This window comes from Lutra lutra, chromosome 3, assembly GCF_902655055.1.
Source record: "Lutra lutra chromosome 3, mLutLut1.2, whole genome shotgun sequence".
Taxonomy (NCBI): domain Eukaryota; kingdom Metazoa; phylum Chordata; class Mammalia; order Carnivora; family Mustelidae; genus Lutra; species Lutra lutra.
Window position 1 is genome coordinate 42,539,961 of NC_062280.1, and position 15,225 is coordinate 42,555,185.

At 54.0% G+C, this 15,225-nt stretch overlaps 1 protein-coding gene across 4 annotated transcripts in view; it reads left to right on the forward strand.

Annotated features, from left to right (window-relative positions):
• Positions 1-1,831: 1,831 nt before the first annotated feature.
• The window catches only part of SH3BP4 (SH3 domain binding protein 4), an 82,927-nt gene continuing 69,533 nt past the window's right edge, over positions 1,832-15,225 (forward strand). For all 4 annotated transcript variants that reach the window (XM_047721440.1, XM_047721439.1, XM_047721438.1 and 1 more), the window contains exon 1: positions 1,832-2,032. The gene's annotated coding sequence lies outside the window, so the exon portion shown is untranslated. The remainder of the gene's footprint in view (positions 2,033-15,225) is intronic.

Sequence of the window (15,225 nt, forward strand, 5' to 3'; positions counted from 1 at the left end):
CCTCTCTGAGGCTCCTTTCAAAGCCTGCGGCATACATTTTAGGGCTAACTGCATCCATTTTCAGGAATTCAGTTGCCCACACCCAAATCAGAGCCCCCGATCTCCAACCTTCTTGAACCACATCTCTGTCCTCCTGTGAATCCAACATGGACCGCAGATCAAGAAAAACAGATTCCTTAGGTAATGGGAGATCTCCAAGACAGAGGGAGCAGCAAAGACTTGGGATCCAGAAATTCCAGTGTTTGAATTTAGGTTCATGTACCCCATGAGATCATGATAAACATAAGGTCTAAAGTCACCTATAAAATGAGAGTAAGAGTATCTGCCTTGCTAGGTGAGAAACGCCTCCTGAGATGTTTAGGTCTGGCCCCGGATGAGGATATGAGAGCTTTTGTCCCAGGGAAGACCTGTGCTTCCTCCTTTCTGCATTGTAGGGGGACTTCAGTCCTGCAGGGGACTCCAGTCTTGCAGGAAGGTAGCTGGCAGTCCCCCAGGTAGTTAGTGCCTAACCTCCAGAGTGACCTCAGGTCAAATTCTGGTTGTACTACTTTCTCACTGTCAAATCAACCCTCGGAGCTTCAGTCCACTCACGCGTGAGATGGACTAAAAAGAGTAGCCAAGTACGGGATTTTGGGGGGATTGTGTCATTCCATGGAAAGTGCTTGCCACACAGTAGGTGGTGGTTCAATTTACTGAGCATTTATTGAGCGCTCCTCAGGTGCCAAACATGGGACACAAGCTAGACCAAGTATAAATGGTTAATGATACTATGTATTCCTCCCGCACTCTGCTCAGCCGGAAGTTCTCCTTCTTTGTAATGTTCCATGTGACTGCCTTCCTTCTCGACTTACTTTACAACTTCGCGCTTGCCCCCCACCGCCCTGCACTGCCTTCCTTCCACCGTGTGAGAAGCAGGATTCTCAGCATTAGGGACCACCCTCCGAGTCCCGGCTCACGCCCGCGGAGCGGTACCTCACCCAGGGTCCCTGCGTGGGGCTCTCCGAGAACGAGTGGGAGAATGGGGGGTGCAAGGAACACTGGAGCAAGACCAAAAGGTAATGGTGAAACTGCCGTATCTAGATCTGCTTGGTTCCAGGGCCCACGACCCCGGGGGGGCGCCCTGGACCCCATTCCCCGGCTGGCGCCCGGAGGAAGACTAAGAGGCACCGAGGCGGGGTCCCAGCGACGCGGCGCCACCGCCTGCCAGCGCGCTCGCTCCGGGGCTGGCCTCCCCGCGGCCCCGCCTCCGCCTCGCCCCTGCGCGCTCGCCCAGCCCCGGCAAACCACACCCCGCCCCGGCCGCCGGGTGGCCCCGGCCCGACTCCGCCCCCTTCACGCTCGCCCCCGCCCCCGGCCTCCGGGCAACAAGGGCTCGGCCCGCCCCCTAATTATCCACATTTTCCCCCTCCCGGCCTTTCGCGGACCTCAGCTAAGCCCCGTCCCTCCTTAGCACTGCCCCTAATTATTCCCACCCCGCCCCAGCCTAGCCGCCTCCTTGGCTAAACTCCGCCCCCTTTGGCCTCGGCCTCCCCCCACCTTGCCCCCCAGATCCCCCCAACTCGTCCACACCCCGCCCCTGCCTCTGGGTCGCCCCAGATCGGCCACGCCCCCTCCGCGTTTGCCCCGCCCCCGCCCTATCCGCCTCGGGAGGCGTGCGCTTGTGTCCCTCTCATCGTCTCCCTTTCTCCCCGTCCCCTGTCTCGCTAGGGGCCTAGGCTCAGGCTCCGCCCTGCCCCCAGGCTCCACCCCCCGCGGAGACCACCCCTGCCCTCCCGCCTGGCCCCCCCTCGCCCGCCCCGCCTCGCGCGCCGCGCCCCCGCCCCCGCAGCCCCGCCCCGGCGCGAGGACCACCCTCCGCCCGCGGAGGCGCGGGCCGAGCGCTCCGGGCACTGTTGGCGGTCCCGGCCGCTCGCGTCCGCCGCGCGGATATTCGCGCGGAGATTCCCGCGGAGCCGCGCGCGCCCCCGGCCGGCCTGAGCTCCCAGACCGTGAGGAGAGCCGCAGGAGCCGGCGGGGACGCAATGCGAGCCAGGTAGGCAGGCGGCGGTCCGGCGCTCCCCTGCGGGCAGCTCCCGCCCAGTGCCCGGCCTCGCTCCAACAGAGCCTGCCGGGGCTCGGCCGGCTCGCACCCCTCGTGGGTGCCGATCGTTCCCCCGCCGCCTGAGTTCGGGGTCCGGGTGCTCCGGCACGGCTGGCGCCGGGCGTCTTCGGGAAGCCTCTCTCCTCTTGCTGCCGCCCGGGCGCCTGGGTTACCCGGGCGCAGACGGGCGGGCCAGGGTTCCCGGCGCCGAGCCGCTGTCGGAGCCCCCGCGTGCGCCGGCGGAGCCCCCTCCCCCGGCCCTGGCGCCTCCTGGGCAGGCCTTGAGGGGTGGCCCGGCGCCGCGACCGCACGCGTCCCCGGGGCGCCCCCTCGCGCGGTTCTGGGGAGGAGAGGGGGGCGCGCGGTCCCGGGTTAAACTTGTTGGTGACAATGCATATTTCAACTTCGGAGATGCCTGGTTCTAGGATGGAAATACAAATCCCGGGTTGTGGCTGGGCGGTCCGGGGAGCGAGCAGTTGCGAGCTGACAGCGCGGGCTGCCGGCGGGTGGGGACGGCTGGAGGAGAGGCACGTTGTTCTCTAAGTGATGTTTCCCGGGAAGCCTGCTCCGCGCTGCGGATTGGTGGTGCCCGGGAGTGCGGGCGGCTGCTGGCCCGCGGCCGCTTCTGCAGCCGGGGGACCAGGCCGACGCTGGCCCTTCCCCGGGGTGCTGGGCGGCGCGAGAGCCGCGGGCCCTCTACGTGCTGACCGGCTTGCGGATCCTCCCCAGCAGTGAGATTTCGAGAGGGGACGCCGGGCTCGATTTTATTCGTGCTCATTCTTGGCGAGTTAGTGCAGCAGATTTGTAGTGTGTCCTTTATCAGTAATAAGTTCGTATAACTTTTGTTTTCATCACAGAAGCAGTATATGCTTTGGGGAGAAAACGTGGTAAAAAAAAGAAATATAAACAGTAAGACAGAAGACATCCGTGATCCCACTGTTTCTACCCGCCTTTAATATTTACATTCTTGGGGTCACAGGCTTGCCGATTTAATGAGTAAGTTGCAATTGGGGCTTCTCTTGCCTAAATCAAAATAATCCTTTTACACAGCTCTCCTCTCCGCAGCCTTCCAAGGGTAGTGGTCTCTGAACACCTAAGTTTATCTTTAGTGACCTGGCTCCCTTCTGAGCTGGCTCCCCTTCTGTGGGCCAGAGGTGGACAGAGCAGGGAGCATCAGCCTAGAACGTTGGGTGAGACTGCATTGGCCTGGTTGTTCTCCGCCTTCCCCTGTGGTTTGGGTTCCTTGCCTTGTAAAAATGAAGGTAATGATTCTCAATCTGCTTCTCAGGCCACCATAAAAATTAATGGGTGGTTTGTGAAGCGTTTTGACATCCTTGGATGGACAGCGACTGTACTTTAAGGGGCTAGGGAGCATTTTGCTGTTCCACGTTGCTGTCGTCATCCAGTGAAACAGTCTACCTTCCACCTGGCCCTCCTGACCAGGAAACAGACTCCAGGAATGTCCGGTGAAGCCTGGAGAGCGTTCCTGGTTCTGGGCTCTGCATTCTGTGCAACGAGGTGGGGGGGGGGGTGATTAGAAGGAGACGCACTCCCCAGTCGGCCTCCTCCCTCCTTGATTTGTGCATATGGGTGGACTTGGAGAGGGTAAGGGACAGGTCCCCCGTTGCCCAGGCCCGATGCTTGTCCATCTGTGGAATGCCAAGGCCATGCTGATCTGGGAGGGAACAGTTAGTTCTGGGAGGACTCGGAAAGTGAACAAACCTGGCTTCCAGGGATTTGTCTTATGGCTCGCTTGTTTACGAAATGAACAATGAGCAGCTCAGATCTGTGGTGCCTGAGAAGCTTCTGTGAGCTTTAATTTTTTCCTGTTGTTCCAGGACTCAGGCACCACACTCCGTGGCCCTTTCCAACAATGGATAGAGACTCACACCATTTGTTAATTTCAGGTATGCAAATCCCCAGTGGGGAGAGGCTCACACAGGTTGCCTTTTGTTCCCCCGGCAGTGAAACCGAGCCTTGCTGGAAGAGCCTCCGTAGCTGGTCTGCGGGGCTTCAGTCTGTCATTTGATAGTTTTCATTTTTTTATTGTTTGATCCCACCGGCACTTTGATCTGCCCGAGGTCTGGTGGCTGATCCCAGTCCAGACACAGGGGGATTTCCAGAAGGACCCAGAAAGGGGGCTGGACAAGTTGCTGCTAAGTGTCCTTAACTGGGCTGTCTGCCAGTTAGTATTATGCTCTTAATTTTCTCGGTGGAGGGAGGAAGAGGGAGTCTTCCTGGATTTTCTCCTTTGCTGTTGTTTGCTAACTTGATTTCTGGTTACCCAGCAGCCTGGAAGTGCTTTCCTGTGGCTGCTGGAACAGACTTTTTCTTATTCTAATGGTTTCTCGTCTGTTGATAAGGTATGCTAATGTGGATGGGGTTTTGCCCTTGGGTCTTGGGAGGCCCCTCCCGCATTTAAATCTTCCGATCGCCGCCAGTTACTTGTGGGAGGAGGGCGCTTGGCTTCCCTCTGATTCTTAGTGGAGCCCTTGGCCCAAGCAAGGTTAAGAGGCACGGAGTTCGACCCTTGGTCTTCTCCCTGACTCCAGGCAGACCTCTCTGGCTCCCTGTTTCAGGTATCAGCCTTGTTTTGACTGATTAGCCGCTGCTGTTTTAGCAAGTGGGCCCTGGGCCAGCCACGTGGGTTTTCCTTAGCTTTGTTATTTTCATATCCCGCATCTGTACTGGATGGCGGTGTGATTTCTCTCCTGAGAATTCGATCCAGGCCCCTGGGATATTTCCGAAGGCCCTGGAGCAGGGCAGTCGGACTTCTTTTGTCCTGAGGTCGCGCCTGACTCGCCGGAACCGGAACCGGGAAGGGTCACCGAACAGCTATGGAGACTTCACTCAGAGTGCTCTGGCCGGCTTTGCTCCTGGCCAGAAGGGGAGCCTGGGGCCATCCTGTGTGGGGGCCTGAGCTGGGCTGCCCACCTTCTCAGGGATTGGCACAATAGAAGCCCCGCATTCCGCCAGCACCCTCTGGAGGAGTGATAGAAGAATAATTCACCGAGTCCCCAAACGCCCAGGGAACAATCCTGCTACTTACTGAGGATCTCTCAGGAAGCCTGAGCCTGCTTTTCAGTGGGCCCCCGGGGGTATCTGCGAGTTACATAACAGCACCTGATGCCATCTGGCCCAGTGTCTTAAGGGAAAGGATGTCAATACTCAGCCTTCTGAAGGCCAGGGCTCTCGGAAGGTATTTTAGAAATCAAGGGGTGAGCGGTGTGTTTCAAGGGGGAAGGGTGGATCCCACAGAGTGCATCAGTCCCGCCCCCCCCCACCTCCCCAAGGTGGACTAGCGCCTGCTCAGACCGGCTCCTCAGTAAGCCAGTAGGATCTCAGGAAGGAGTTCGCCTAATTTAAGTTGAGATTTGGGATATTTTAGGGCTAGAAAGAGGTATCATTTGCTGAAGGCTTACGAAGCACCCGGCCTGGCAAGCACACGTTAAGACCCTCACCAAAATCATGAAGGGTTCCCTCATACATAGAAGCTGTGAGGATTTACGTAGTCCCCCAGCACAAGGGTCCCAGAGTGCTGGAGCCGGGAATCGAACCTGTGTCTGCCCAAACCCCGCACTTTTATTCACATCTCCCAAGGTGCTGACATCAAAAGCGCTCGTGCACGAAGACAGGTGCGTGAAGCCTCCTTACACAGTTACAGAACTTGCACTCTGAAGGTGACGAAATCCTTAAAACCTGCAAAATGTTTGCAGCCTGAGCGGAAGGCAGCCAGTTCCACCTTTATTCCCGGGGATCTGCACCCTCTCCCTGTCTTCTGCAGAGTCCATGTTGGTTCCTTTGGAAGACTGAGGTGTTGCCGTTGGGGGTAACACGGACAGGAGCCCCCGTGAAGTCTGTCCTTGTGCCCTGAAGCGAGGGTATTCCGGGCAGACCGAGGTCATGAGAATAAGATAAAGATTACGGGCAGTCTCTCTAGTAGGTGTAAGATAAGGATTCCACCTTCCACTTCACAATGAAATAAATGACACACTCAGGAGATTATTCTTATCTGCTCATTAAAAGCTCAGTCTCTGGAGAAAATCTCAGCTGGCTCCTGTTAGCCCAACGCTTCTGAACAAATTGAAAAGAATACTTCCTGTGGAAGGATTTTTGTGGTTCCAGACTCCTGTGATTCATCTTCTCCTCTCTCCCTCCTTCCCCTTCCCCCAGGCTGTGGGACTCAGGGAAGCCCTGCCCCATTTTTAGGAACCAGGAAGCTTGCTCTAGTCTCTCGGGGCCTGAAGGGAATACAGGTGTCCTTCCCTGGCTTCCCAGTGTCGGAGGCCCTTATGCATGTGGTCTGCTGATAAACCAGCTCAGAGGAGGGGAACAAAGAGCCGTGACCGTTGCACCTGCTGGCTTCAGTGGTGTGGTCTAAACAGCCCCGCTGTGGCCCCTGGGCAGCTACCCGGTTGAACCACCCATGTGAGCCAGTGAGAGCCAGCTGCACCCTTTACTGCCTTGAGCCCACCAGCCGGCCCCCCTTAACAAAGGGGGCCACATGGTTGCCTGGCTTCTGCAGGGACCGAGGCTGCCCAGCAGCTGGGCAGGGAGAAGATTCAGATGTCATTGGGTGGCGAGCTTTGGCCAGCTTCAAAGCATACTGTATGTTGAAATCACCTGGGAGGTGGATTTTGTTTTGTTTTTGTTTTTGTTTTTGTTTTTAAATCCATCTTTGCCTGCCTGATCATCCCCAGGGGAAAGCAGATCTCTGAGGGCGGGGCCTAGACCTGGACAGTTCCCCAAACCTCCCCATCAGAATCCCCATTCTCCTATGTATCCAGGTTGCTTTACTCTGGGGGAGGGTGTCTGTTGAAAGGAAACCGGAAGTGTGGTTTGGGACACAGGGCAGACTCTGTGTCGGAGGTCGGGAGGGAGTTGCCGATTTCCCCTTGTGGAGCCAGGGAAGGTTTTCAGGGCCAGGTGAGGCAGGCAGAGGCCCAGATCTTTCCAATTGCCAACTGGCGATGTTACTCCATTGACCCTTTCTCTGCATGGGTCGTGATCCACATACTTGTTCCTCCTTGGTAGCTCTAGCCGGTCTAGAACAGAAAGGGTCTTCATGGAAAAAGGGGGTCAGGATGAACCCAGGAGCTCTGCCCTTGGAGAGACCGCTACTTGGTTGGTTTGATGAGCTGATCTCTGATGTTAAAGCAGAGAACCAGAGTCTAGAGGAGCTTCCTGGGACCACCCAAGTGAAGCCAGGAGAAGCTCCCTGGTTAAGGGTTTTGTCAGTCTGCGCTTGGTTGCATACATAACTCGGATTATTTTTCTCTGCCACAATTAGCAGTAAAATTGTTGCAAAATGTGAGAGCTCCTTGGGAGGCAGCAAGCCACGTGGGAAGCGGGGAGTGTCCTTAAACATCTGAGCCAGTCCTGTTAGTAGGTCTGACACTAGCAAGAGGGAAGCCAGGCCCCTGGGGTGCAGAATTGAAGGAGGGGTCCCTGGGGTTGTTCACCTGCAGGGTCTGCCTCACTGACCGAGAAAGGGCCAGCTCAGGCCTCATTTCCTTGGGGTTGAGCCCACGAGTGTGGAAGAGCTCCCTGGAGACTTCAGCATGAGCCAGGGGGTCTGGGAGCACGCTTCCAGTTCACCTCAAGAAGATGGGGCATGAAGGCCAAAGAGAGGGAGCAGAGAAGCAGCTGGAGGAGGGAGAACAGGCAGGGGGTGTGTCCCTACAGCCAGGCTGGATATGGTGGGGGTGTAGAGGAAGGGCGTTGGGAGCCCAGTGCAAACAGGACAGTTGTGGGGTTGATCAGAGAAGCAACAAGGAGGGGACAGGGAGGAGCCACTGGGTTTGGCTTGTTAGAACTGTACAGTTATGGTAGTTGGAAGATACTAGGAAAAATAGAGAACATGGGAAAATGTTCACATAAAAGAATTAGGACTGTCATTTGATGGTATTGAGACAGGAAGAACCCAGGATTGGGTCGCACAGAAGGCCGGGGATGCCGGGGACCAGCCCACAGCCGTGCAGGGCAGTGAGTGGCCTCATGCCCTGCAGGGGAAGGAGATGGACGTGGGTGGTTGTCTTCAGGAAGAATAGGTTAAAAGACTTCCCCAGATGCCTTTTCAGGCTGTTATGGCCAGGAGAGTCCTTGGCCCCTAAAACCTAATTCAGGCTACTTCAAGAAACCTTTCCTTGACTCCCGAGGTTGGGAGCTGACTGCTGCTTGACTGCTGCTTCCTGCACGAACACTGTCCTGCTAGGCTGGGCGCCACTGGTCACCAGTGACATTTTACTGACGGCCACATCTGCAGTGCTAGACAGCACGTCCCACGAATGTGAGAAATGACAGGTGGAGATGGGCTGACCAAGGTGAACACCGCAGGGGGCGACTTACTGTATAACCATTCGGAAGCTCCATTAATATTCTCTTCTTAGACGTCTTAGCAGTTCCAAGTGCACAATATGTGACAGAAGTAATTTCTGGCTTTTAAGAATTCTGGCCTGTGAATAGTAATCAGCTTACTCATAAATTCTGTCAAGTGGCACCCCCTCACTCTGACATTTAACGTTTCATTCAGAGAGCCTCACCCCGCCTCTGTTTACCCATTTTACTCTGCTGCCCGCTTTGAAAGGATTTGAATTTTTAGTAGGTTTTAGATACAAAGAAGTAAGTGGAATATCCTAAAAAAAAAAAAGTGCAGATGCATTCCAGTATTTTTTTTTTTTTTTATTACCCTGAGAATTGTCGCTTTGAGAAGGGGAGTCAAATATTTGCATGTGTCCTTTGTGTGAATGGGAAATAAAAGCACTGGGTTGGAATTTCACTGGAAATAATTACTGGAGCCGATATAATCCATATAAATAATTCACGAGAAGTCCTGGGCCCAGGACCGAAGACCAGAATCGCTCAGTCGACAGTGGTGAGGACGGTGGGTGTAGGTAAACCCAGTCATCCATCGGCTCTGGTCTTGGCCCCCGATCCTCCCCATGACCCCTATCCCATTACCCCTCTTAGAAGTTGGGATTTTTTTTTTCCCTTTGTGGTCTCAGAAATCAGTGTTCAAGACGTTCACAAGAGGAGAGCCCTGTCCCTCAGGGTCCTGGCTCTGTGCTGGTCTGCAGCTGTTGGATAGATAGTCTTCCATTTGTAGTGCTGGACCGGGAAACCCAGATTTCCCATTTCGCTCACCTTTCAGGCCCTTGTCAGAGGATGCGGACTCTGGGTGGTGCACATCAGAAATGAGTTCTTGGGGTTTACGTAGTGCACGTACTTGGCTTATATTTTGTTAGAACCACCTGTGATTTTGGGGCTGTTCACGTGGGGAAGAGCGTGTGTTGGTCTCAAAGAGAGATGCCCAGGGAACCTTCTGTACTCCATAACCCTCGTTGTAGCTGATGGGGCCCAGCCAGTCCCGAGGAAGGGGAGGGGGGGGCAGGTGTTCCTTTTCCTCTGGGCAGGAGCTTCATGGGTTCCTTCACTTTGTCTTCTGTTTATAAACATTTTAAGAGCTTGAGAAATTCAGTTTCAGGTAATTTGACATGTAGATGCTAATCTCTCAGAATCATAGTTACTATTTGAGGACGCACGTGCGCACACACACACTTGAAATACTCCTACCCACCTCTTCACATAGGGATTTTTCTGTGGTTTTACCCATTTATTGGGCTTTTCCTCGGTGTCAGGCCCTGTGCCGGAGTCTCCTGTAGATGGCTCTTTCTTTTCAGTTGATCTGTGAGGAAATAGTCGGATTCGCACAACCAGAAGTCATATGTGCTTCAAGGAAAATCCTTATTAAGAATTAAGTGGCTAGGGACGTCTGAGTGGCTCAGTGGGTTAAGCATCTGCCTTCGGTTCAGGTCATGATCTCAGGGTCCTGGGATCCAGCCCCGCCATTGGGCTCCCTGCTCAGCCAGTAGTTGTGCAGAGGGTGGGGTGGGGGGGTAAGCTTCTCCTTCTCCGCCTGCTGCTCTGCCCACTTGTTCTCTCGCTCTCTCTCTCAGTCCCACACAGCTGTCTGTGTTCCAGTCTTGCACTTCTGTTTCCTTCGAATTTTGACCCTGGATGACTTTTTGGACTTGAGACCCGGCTTTCTCCTCGGTAACATGGTGGCTGTAGATACTTAACTTCCGGGGGCCGGGAAATGTCAGCGTGGAGATGTGGATTTCACCGCCTCATCCCCTCATGTTGGGCTTTGGGCCCCATACCTGTCCTGGGGTGTTCTTTTGTGAGTCCTGTGTGCACTGCGGATTTTTTCTTAAATACTGAGTAAGTAGAGATTTTCTGCGGTGTTTCACCATCTGCGTTAAATAGGGGTGCAGGGCTTTGATAGTTTTAGGTGTTCGGTTTGACCTTTGAAATATATACGGGCACAGTCTATGGCCATACCGCCCTGAACGCGCCCGATCTCGTCTGAAATATGTACGGGCACAGACGAGTTGCGTGATGTATTGGTCAGTGTCTCAGTAAGGATTTGCTCTCCCAGTCCTTGCACCGTTGCTCAGGTTTCTGGGAGCAGGAGGAAATGCAAGGGATAGAGTCAGCAGGTTGTGCCCTGGCTGGTAGTGTGCGGGGACCAGCAGTTGCTTGGTGGAGGCCCCCGGGTCTGGGTGTTCCAAGGCCTGACGGTGAGCAGGGGATGAGAAGCACGTTGTGTTTGATACAGGTACTTTCTGGGTAAGCAGATTGTTTAGGGAATATTTTCTTCTGGTTTTCCTCCTTTTCGTAAAAAAGAAAAGAAAAACCTTTCCACTTGAGTTTTTTCCCTAATCACCCAGGTAATTATGCGTTCATCTTAAAAATCTTAGAAAATGCAAAAGGAGAAAAAAGTTCACATTGCTGGAACCTTGCCACCTATGAGAACCAGTCTGGTCTGAACTGGACGTTTTTTGTCTGAGTTTCCAGTGTTGTCACATGGAAGTCTAGAAGCTTCCAAACAAAGCAGGATCAAAGAGTGGGGACTTGTTCTGTGCATAGCAATTCTTTTCATACGGATCTTTTGAATGAATGCTACACTTTTTAAAAACTGCTTTTTATCTAAAATTATGGTTGACCTATTTTCACATCAATAAACACAGATTCGGATCCTCAAATGACTGTCGGATGGTTCCAGAAGGCAGCCTGTTTAACAAATCCTTATTCATAGACAGCCCAGTCACTTGGAAATTATAAAGAGCACTTCAGTGAACATCTCGATACATATGTCCTTCAATACGTGGAAGTTTTTCCTTGGAATCATTTTTTTAACACTATTGTGCTCAATTCTACAAAGAATTTCTGATTATATTAATAGTTGGATGAATGTGTAGTCACTACTCAGAAAAGTCTCCAAAGGCAGTGATCTTGGGAAAAGTTTCCATGACTGTTGTGTTCAACTGGGTGAACTTTAAGACCAGGTTTAGAAATGCCGGTACCCCATTTGTGGGGATTGATTCCAGCTGTCCTAATGCTCGGGCTGTGCATTGTGAGCTTTCGGGGTGGGGTTGGGAAAGCACAGCTCAATTTGAAGATGTACACTTTCACGCCAGTTTCTTTTCTTATTTTAAAGGTTTTATTTATTTGACACATAGAGGGAGAAATAGAACAGGCAGGGGGAAGGACAGAGGGAGAGGGAGAAGCAGGCTCCCCATTGAGCAGGGAGCCCAACGCCGGACTCGATTCTGGGACCCTGAAATCATGACCTGCACCGAAGGCAGATGCTTAGCCAACTGAGCCACCCAAGTGTCCCTACCTACTCACCAGTTTCAGAAACATGAACCTATGGGGGAAGGTGTGTGTCTTAGAACATGGTATGTTCTTGGGAGGTGTTTCTGTCCGGAGGTCCTCAGGGCCCCCTCCCTCCTCGAAGTGAAGGGCTGATGATTTCCCTGCGGTCAGCTTCAGGAAGGACAGTCACTGTCCATTGTCCCCGGTGTCACAGCCTTCCTGGTGTCAGGTGCTGCGTGGGGAGGTGTCTGGGGTCCACTCTGTCGAGGAGGGCTGCTGCAGTTGGATCTGACGCAGGGCAGCGCCCCAGACTTGGTTTACAACTTCCAGGTTCATTAGGAGGAGAAGGTACTTTTATCCCTTCCCTGGACAGGGAGGCCATCATTTGATTTCTAACTGCGGTCTGGTGTCACAGGGCTTCTCCATTCTGTCCAGAGAGGAAAACTAAATTATGGGTGGAATGTATTTTGGCCCGCCTCCTGAGCGTGGCTTTGCAGAGGGCCCTGGCTGCCGCCTCCGGTCTTGGCACCACCATGTCCATGAGTCACCGCTCACCTATGGTGACATGAGGCAGCACTTTGGGGGCTGCCGGGAAGGCCGGAGGACTGTTCATTCACACTGGTGGTTTGTTCCGGGGGGCAGGGAGCCCCTAGATTGGGTCTGAGAGCTGAGCCTTTTGTAACTGTCTGGACACTGTCCCTGGCCCTCTTGCCCTTTTGATGATCTGTTGGTGGATCGCACGGAGCCCGCTCTGTTCCAGGCAGGGGATGGGGAAACCACTGGGGAAGGCCTCTGTCCAGGCAAGTGGCTGCCAGTACCCAGGAGGAGAGGTCAGGGTTCCGAGGTGTACTGGGGGGTCAGAACATGCTTCCTGCGGGAGCCCCACTGAGTGAGGGATGAAAGAATTGGGCAGGCACCTGCAGAGGGTTTGGGGGGTAGTGGGTAGCTGGGTTAGTGCCAGAAACCCAGCGAGGTGACAGCTTTCTGGAAGCACCTGTCAGGGGATGCGAGGGGCAGGTGGCTGGATGGAGCAGTCCTTCTGGGCTTCATTCAGTTTTGAACCTTAAGGCACTGGAAAAACTTGATTCAACATGTAGTCCTGGCTTGAAAGGGACCAGGGAGGTGCCCCAAGACCCCGCCCCTCATCCTGGACATCTCCCCACACCCTTCATCTGGGGGGCTCCCGGGACTCCACCCTGTGACCCACATGGCTGCCTCTCCCTCCCGACTTACTAGGAAGGTCTCACAAAATCATCTGATTGAATGACACTCTACACTGTGTTAAGAGTTACTTTTGTTAATAAAATGACACCAGAAACTAAGCTAGCCGTCTGATTAAGAGAGCCCCAGCTTTTTCATAGTCCAGAAAGGAAAAGGTATTGAGAAAGAAGGTGAGATTTTCCAGTGAAAGCAACACTGGAGGGGCCCTGAGAAGCAGATCAGAGCACCTCTCCGGGGTCATCTGTCTCTGACCTGTGCCCCCAGGCCATGGCACGCAGAGCGGCAGTCAAGGCAATCCCTGGCTCTCCTTGTCAGGTTCTGAAACCCACCAGGCTGGGCCATCCTTCCCCTCCCAGCAGCCCGCTTCTCAGGCCACAGGGGCCTGAGCCGCTGGGAGGTGGCGGCTTTGCTGGCCATCCAGCGGATTTCTGTGTTTAACCCACATTGAGCTGGCTAATCCTGGTTCTATTTGGGGGTATCTTCCATGCCATCTTCTGCCCCAGGAGGACCACCAGCTGTCCTCAGCGTGCTTGGAGTAAAACCATGACTTTTTCAAGGTGAAAAGAATATATCTAAGAGCTAGAGCATGAGGTCATAAACACTGCCTTTTTGTCATTAGTGGAATTGTCGAGAAATTGGCTGCTTGCTAAATTGGGAGCCTGATGATTTTTCTGGGAAGGAGCCGGGTTATTTTGATGAACAGGAACGTGGAGAGAATGGCAGTGATCCCCGAGGGGAGTGCGGTGTTGGAGGCCCGGAGTAACAGGTGAATGAGGCGTGCAGGACAAAATGCCAATTTATGGTTTCGCGGAGGACTGTGAATTAGGCACTATGGGAAGAACTTGAACGAGTGTGACTTTGAATATGTCAGGTTGTTTGTAGCTGTCTTCTGCCTTCAGATTTTACTGCTGGGAATTGCAGATAGGCGGCTCTCTGGAGCCCGCAGACAGGCCTGAAAGGGAGTGCACAGAAATCATAGTGGTTTGGATGTGAAAATTGGCGGGCGAGGATTGGGGTGGTTGCCCCCTGTCTACCCCCAGCTCCCTCCATTGACACCGAACCCAAGGGGCTCATGAATGGGTCCACGGACCCAGCAAGAATCTGGAATCGTGGGGAGTAAAGTTTAGTTTTATGCGGCACTGAAGCCTGCGTGTTAAGTGGCGGGGCTGCTTACTGAAACACGTGACCGTGGACGCAGGGGCCTACATGTGCCATGGTGGGTGTGGATGCGTGGACCGTGGCACGGAAGGACTAAGATCACCGAGGATGGCTCCGCCCAGGACGTGTCCTGCCGAACGCAGCTGGGGTCAGCACTGCTGTGGGGTTGACTCGGTTTGATAGGCACCTCGTTTTCCATCGTGCTTCCCACACTGGGGGGGTGTCTGTTGACCCCCGTGTATTGCTCTGACTTGTAAGGATCCTCAGAAACTTCAGAAATGACTGTCCTTTCCATAGACAGCAAGTAGTCCTGGTGTCAAATTAGTGTGAACATCTCCTGCCTGGCCGAGAAAGTGTAAACACCCTCTTTAATTAAGCGAACATTATACTTGATAATAGAAATATTAAAAAACTGTGAAGCTGTGGAATGCTGCTTCACTAACAAATTGTGTTTCTGTAGTCCCTCTCTTCGGGTGGTTCCTGGGCGTTTTTGCGTAATGCAGAGAAGTGATGCTTGTAATAGTACTCATAGCTAATAGTGGGAGTTAAGTCGTCACTGACATTTGCTGTGTGCCATTCCATGGCTTTGTCCTTACAACTCGTGTGGGGAGGGACTCTTACTGTCCTTGTGGAACAGGGGGAAACTGAGGCACCAGGAAGGTGGCGGACTTGCCTGAGCTGTGTGTGTAGAAGCCATGTTTGGGTCCAGACTATCAACTGCTACCCTGCTCTGCCCCACACTGGGCGCCTGGTCTCCCCCAGGGCAGGGAAATCCTGGGGCAAGCAAGGTGCTAACTAACCAGAACCAGACCAGGGAGCGTGGTGGGGAGGGCTGCTGTGAGCAAGCAGGCAGGGTGAGGTCTCAGGTGAGATGGGAATGGGCAGGTGATGGCCACGTGGGTGGCCTGGATGATTCCAGTCCCCCAGCAGGAGTCAAGCTTGAGGATGGGGATTGTGGTGGGGGGGACCCCAGTGCCGAGAGGGTGGGGAGCTCATGAGCCTTCCCGTGTCATGAACGGCCATGGGACCATGTCCCCCTTATTTCCATCCACGCTGTCATTTGTCAAAAGCGTACCGCACTCTTGTTTAAGATCATCTGGAATCACGGA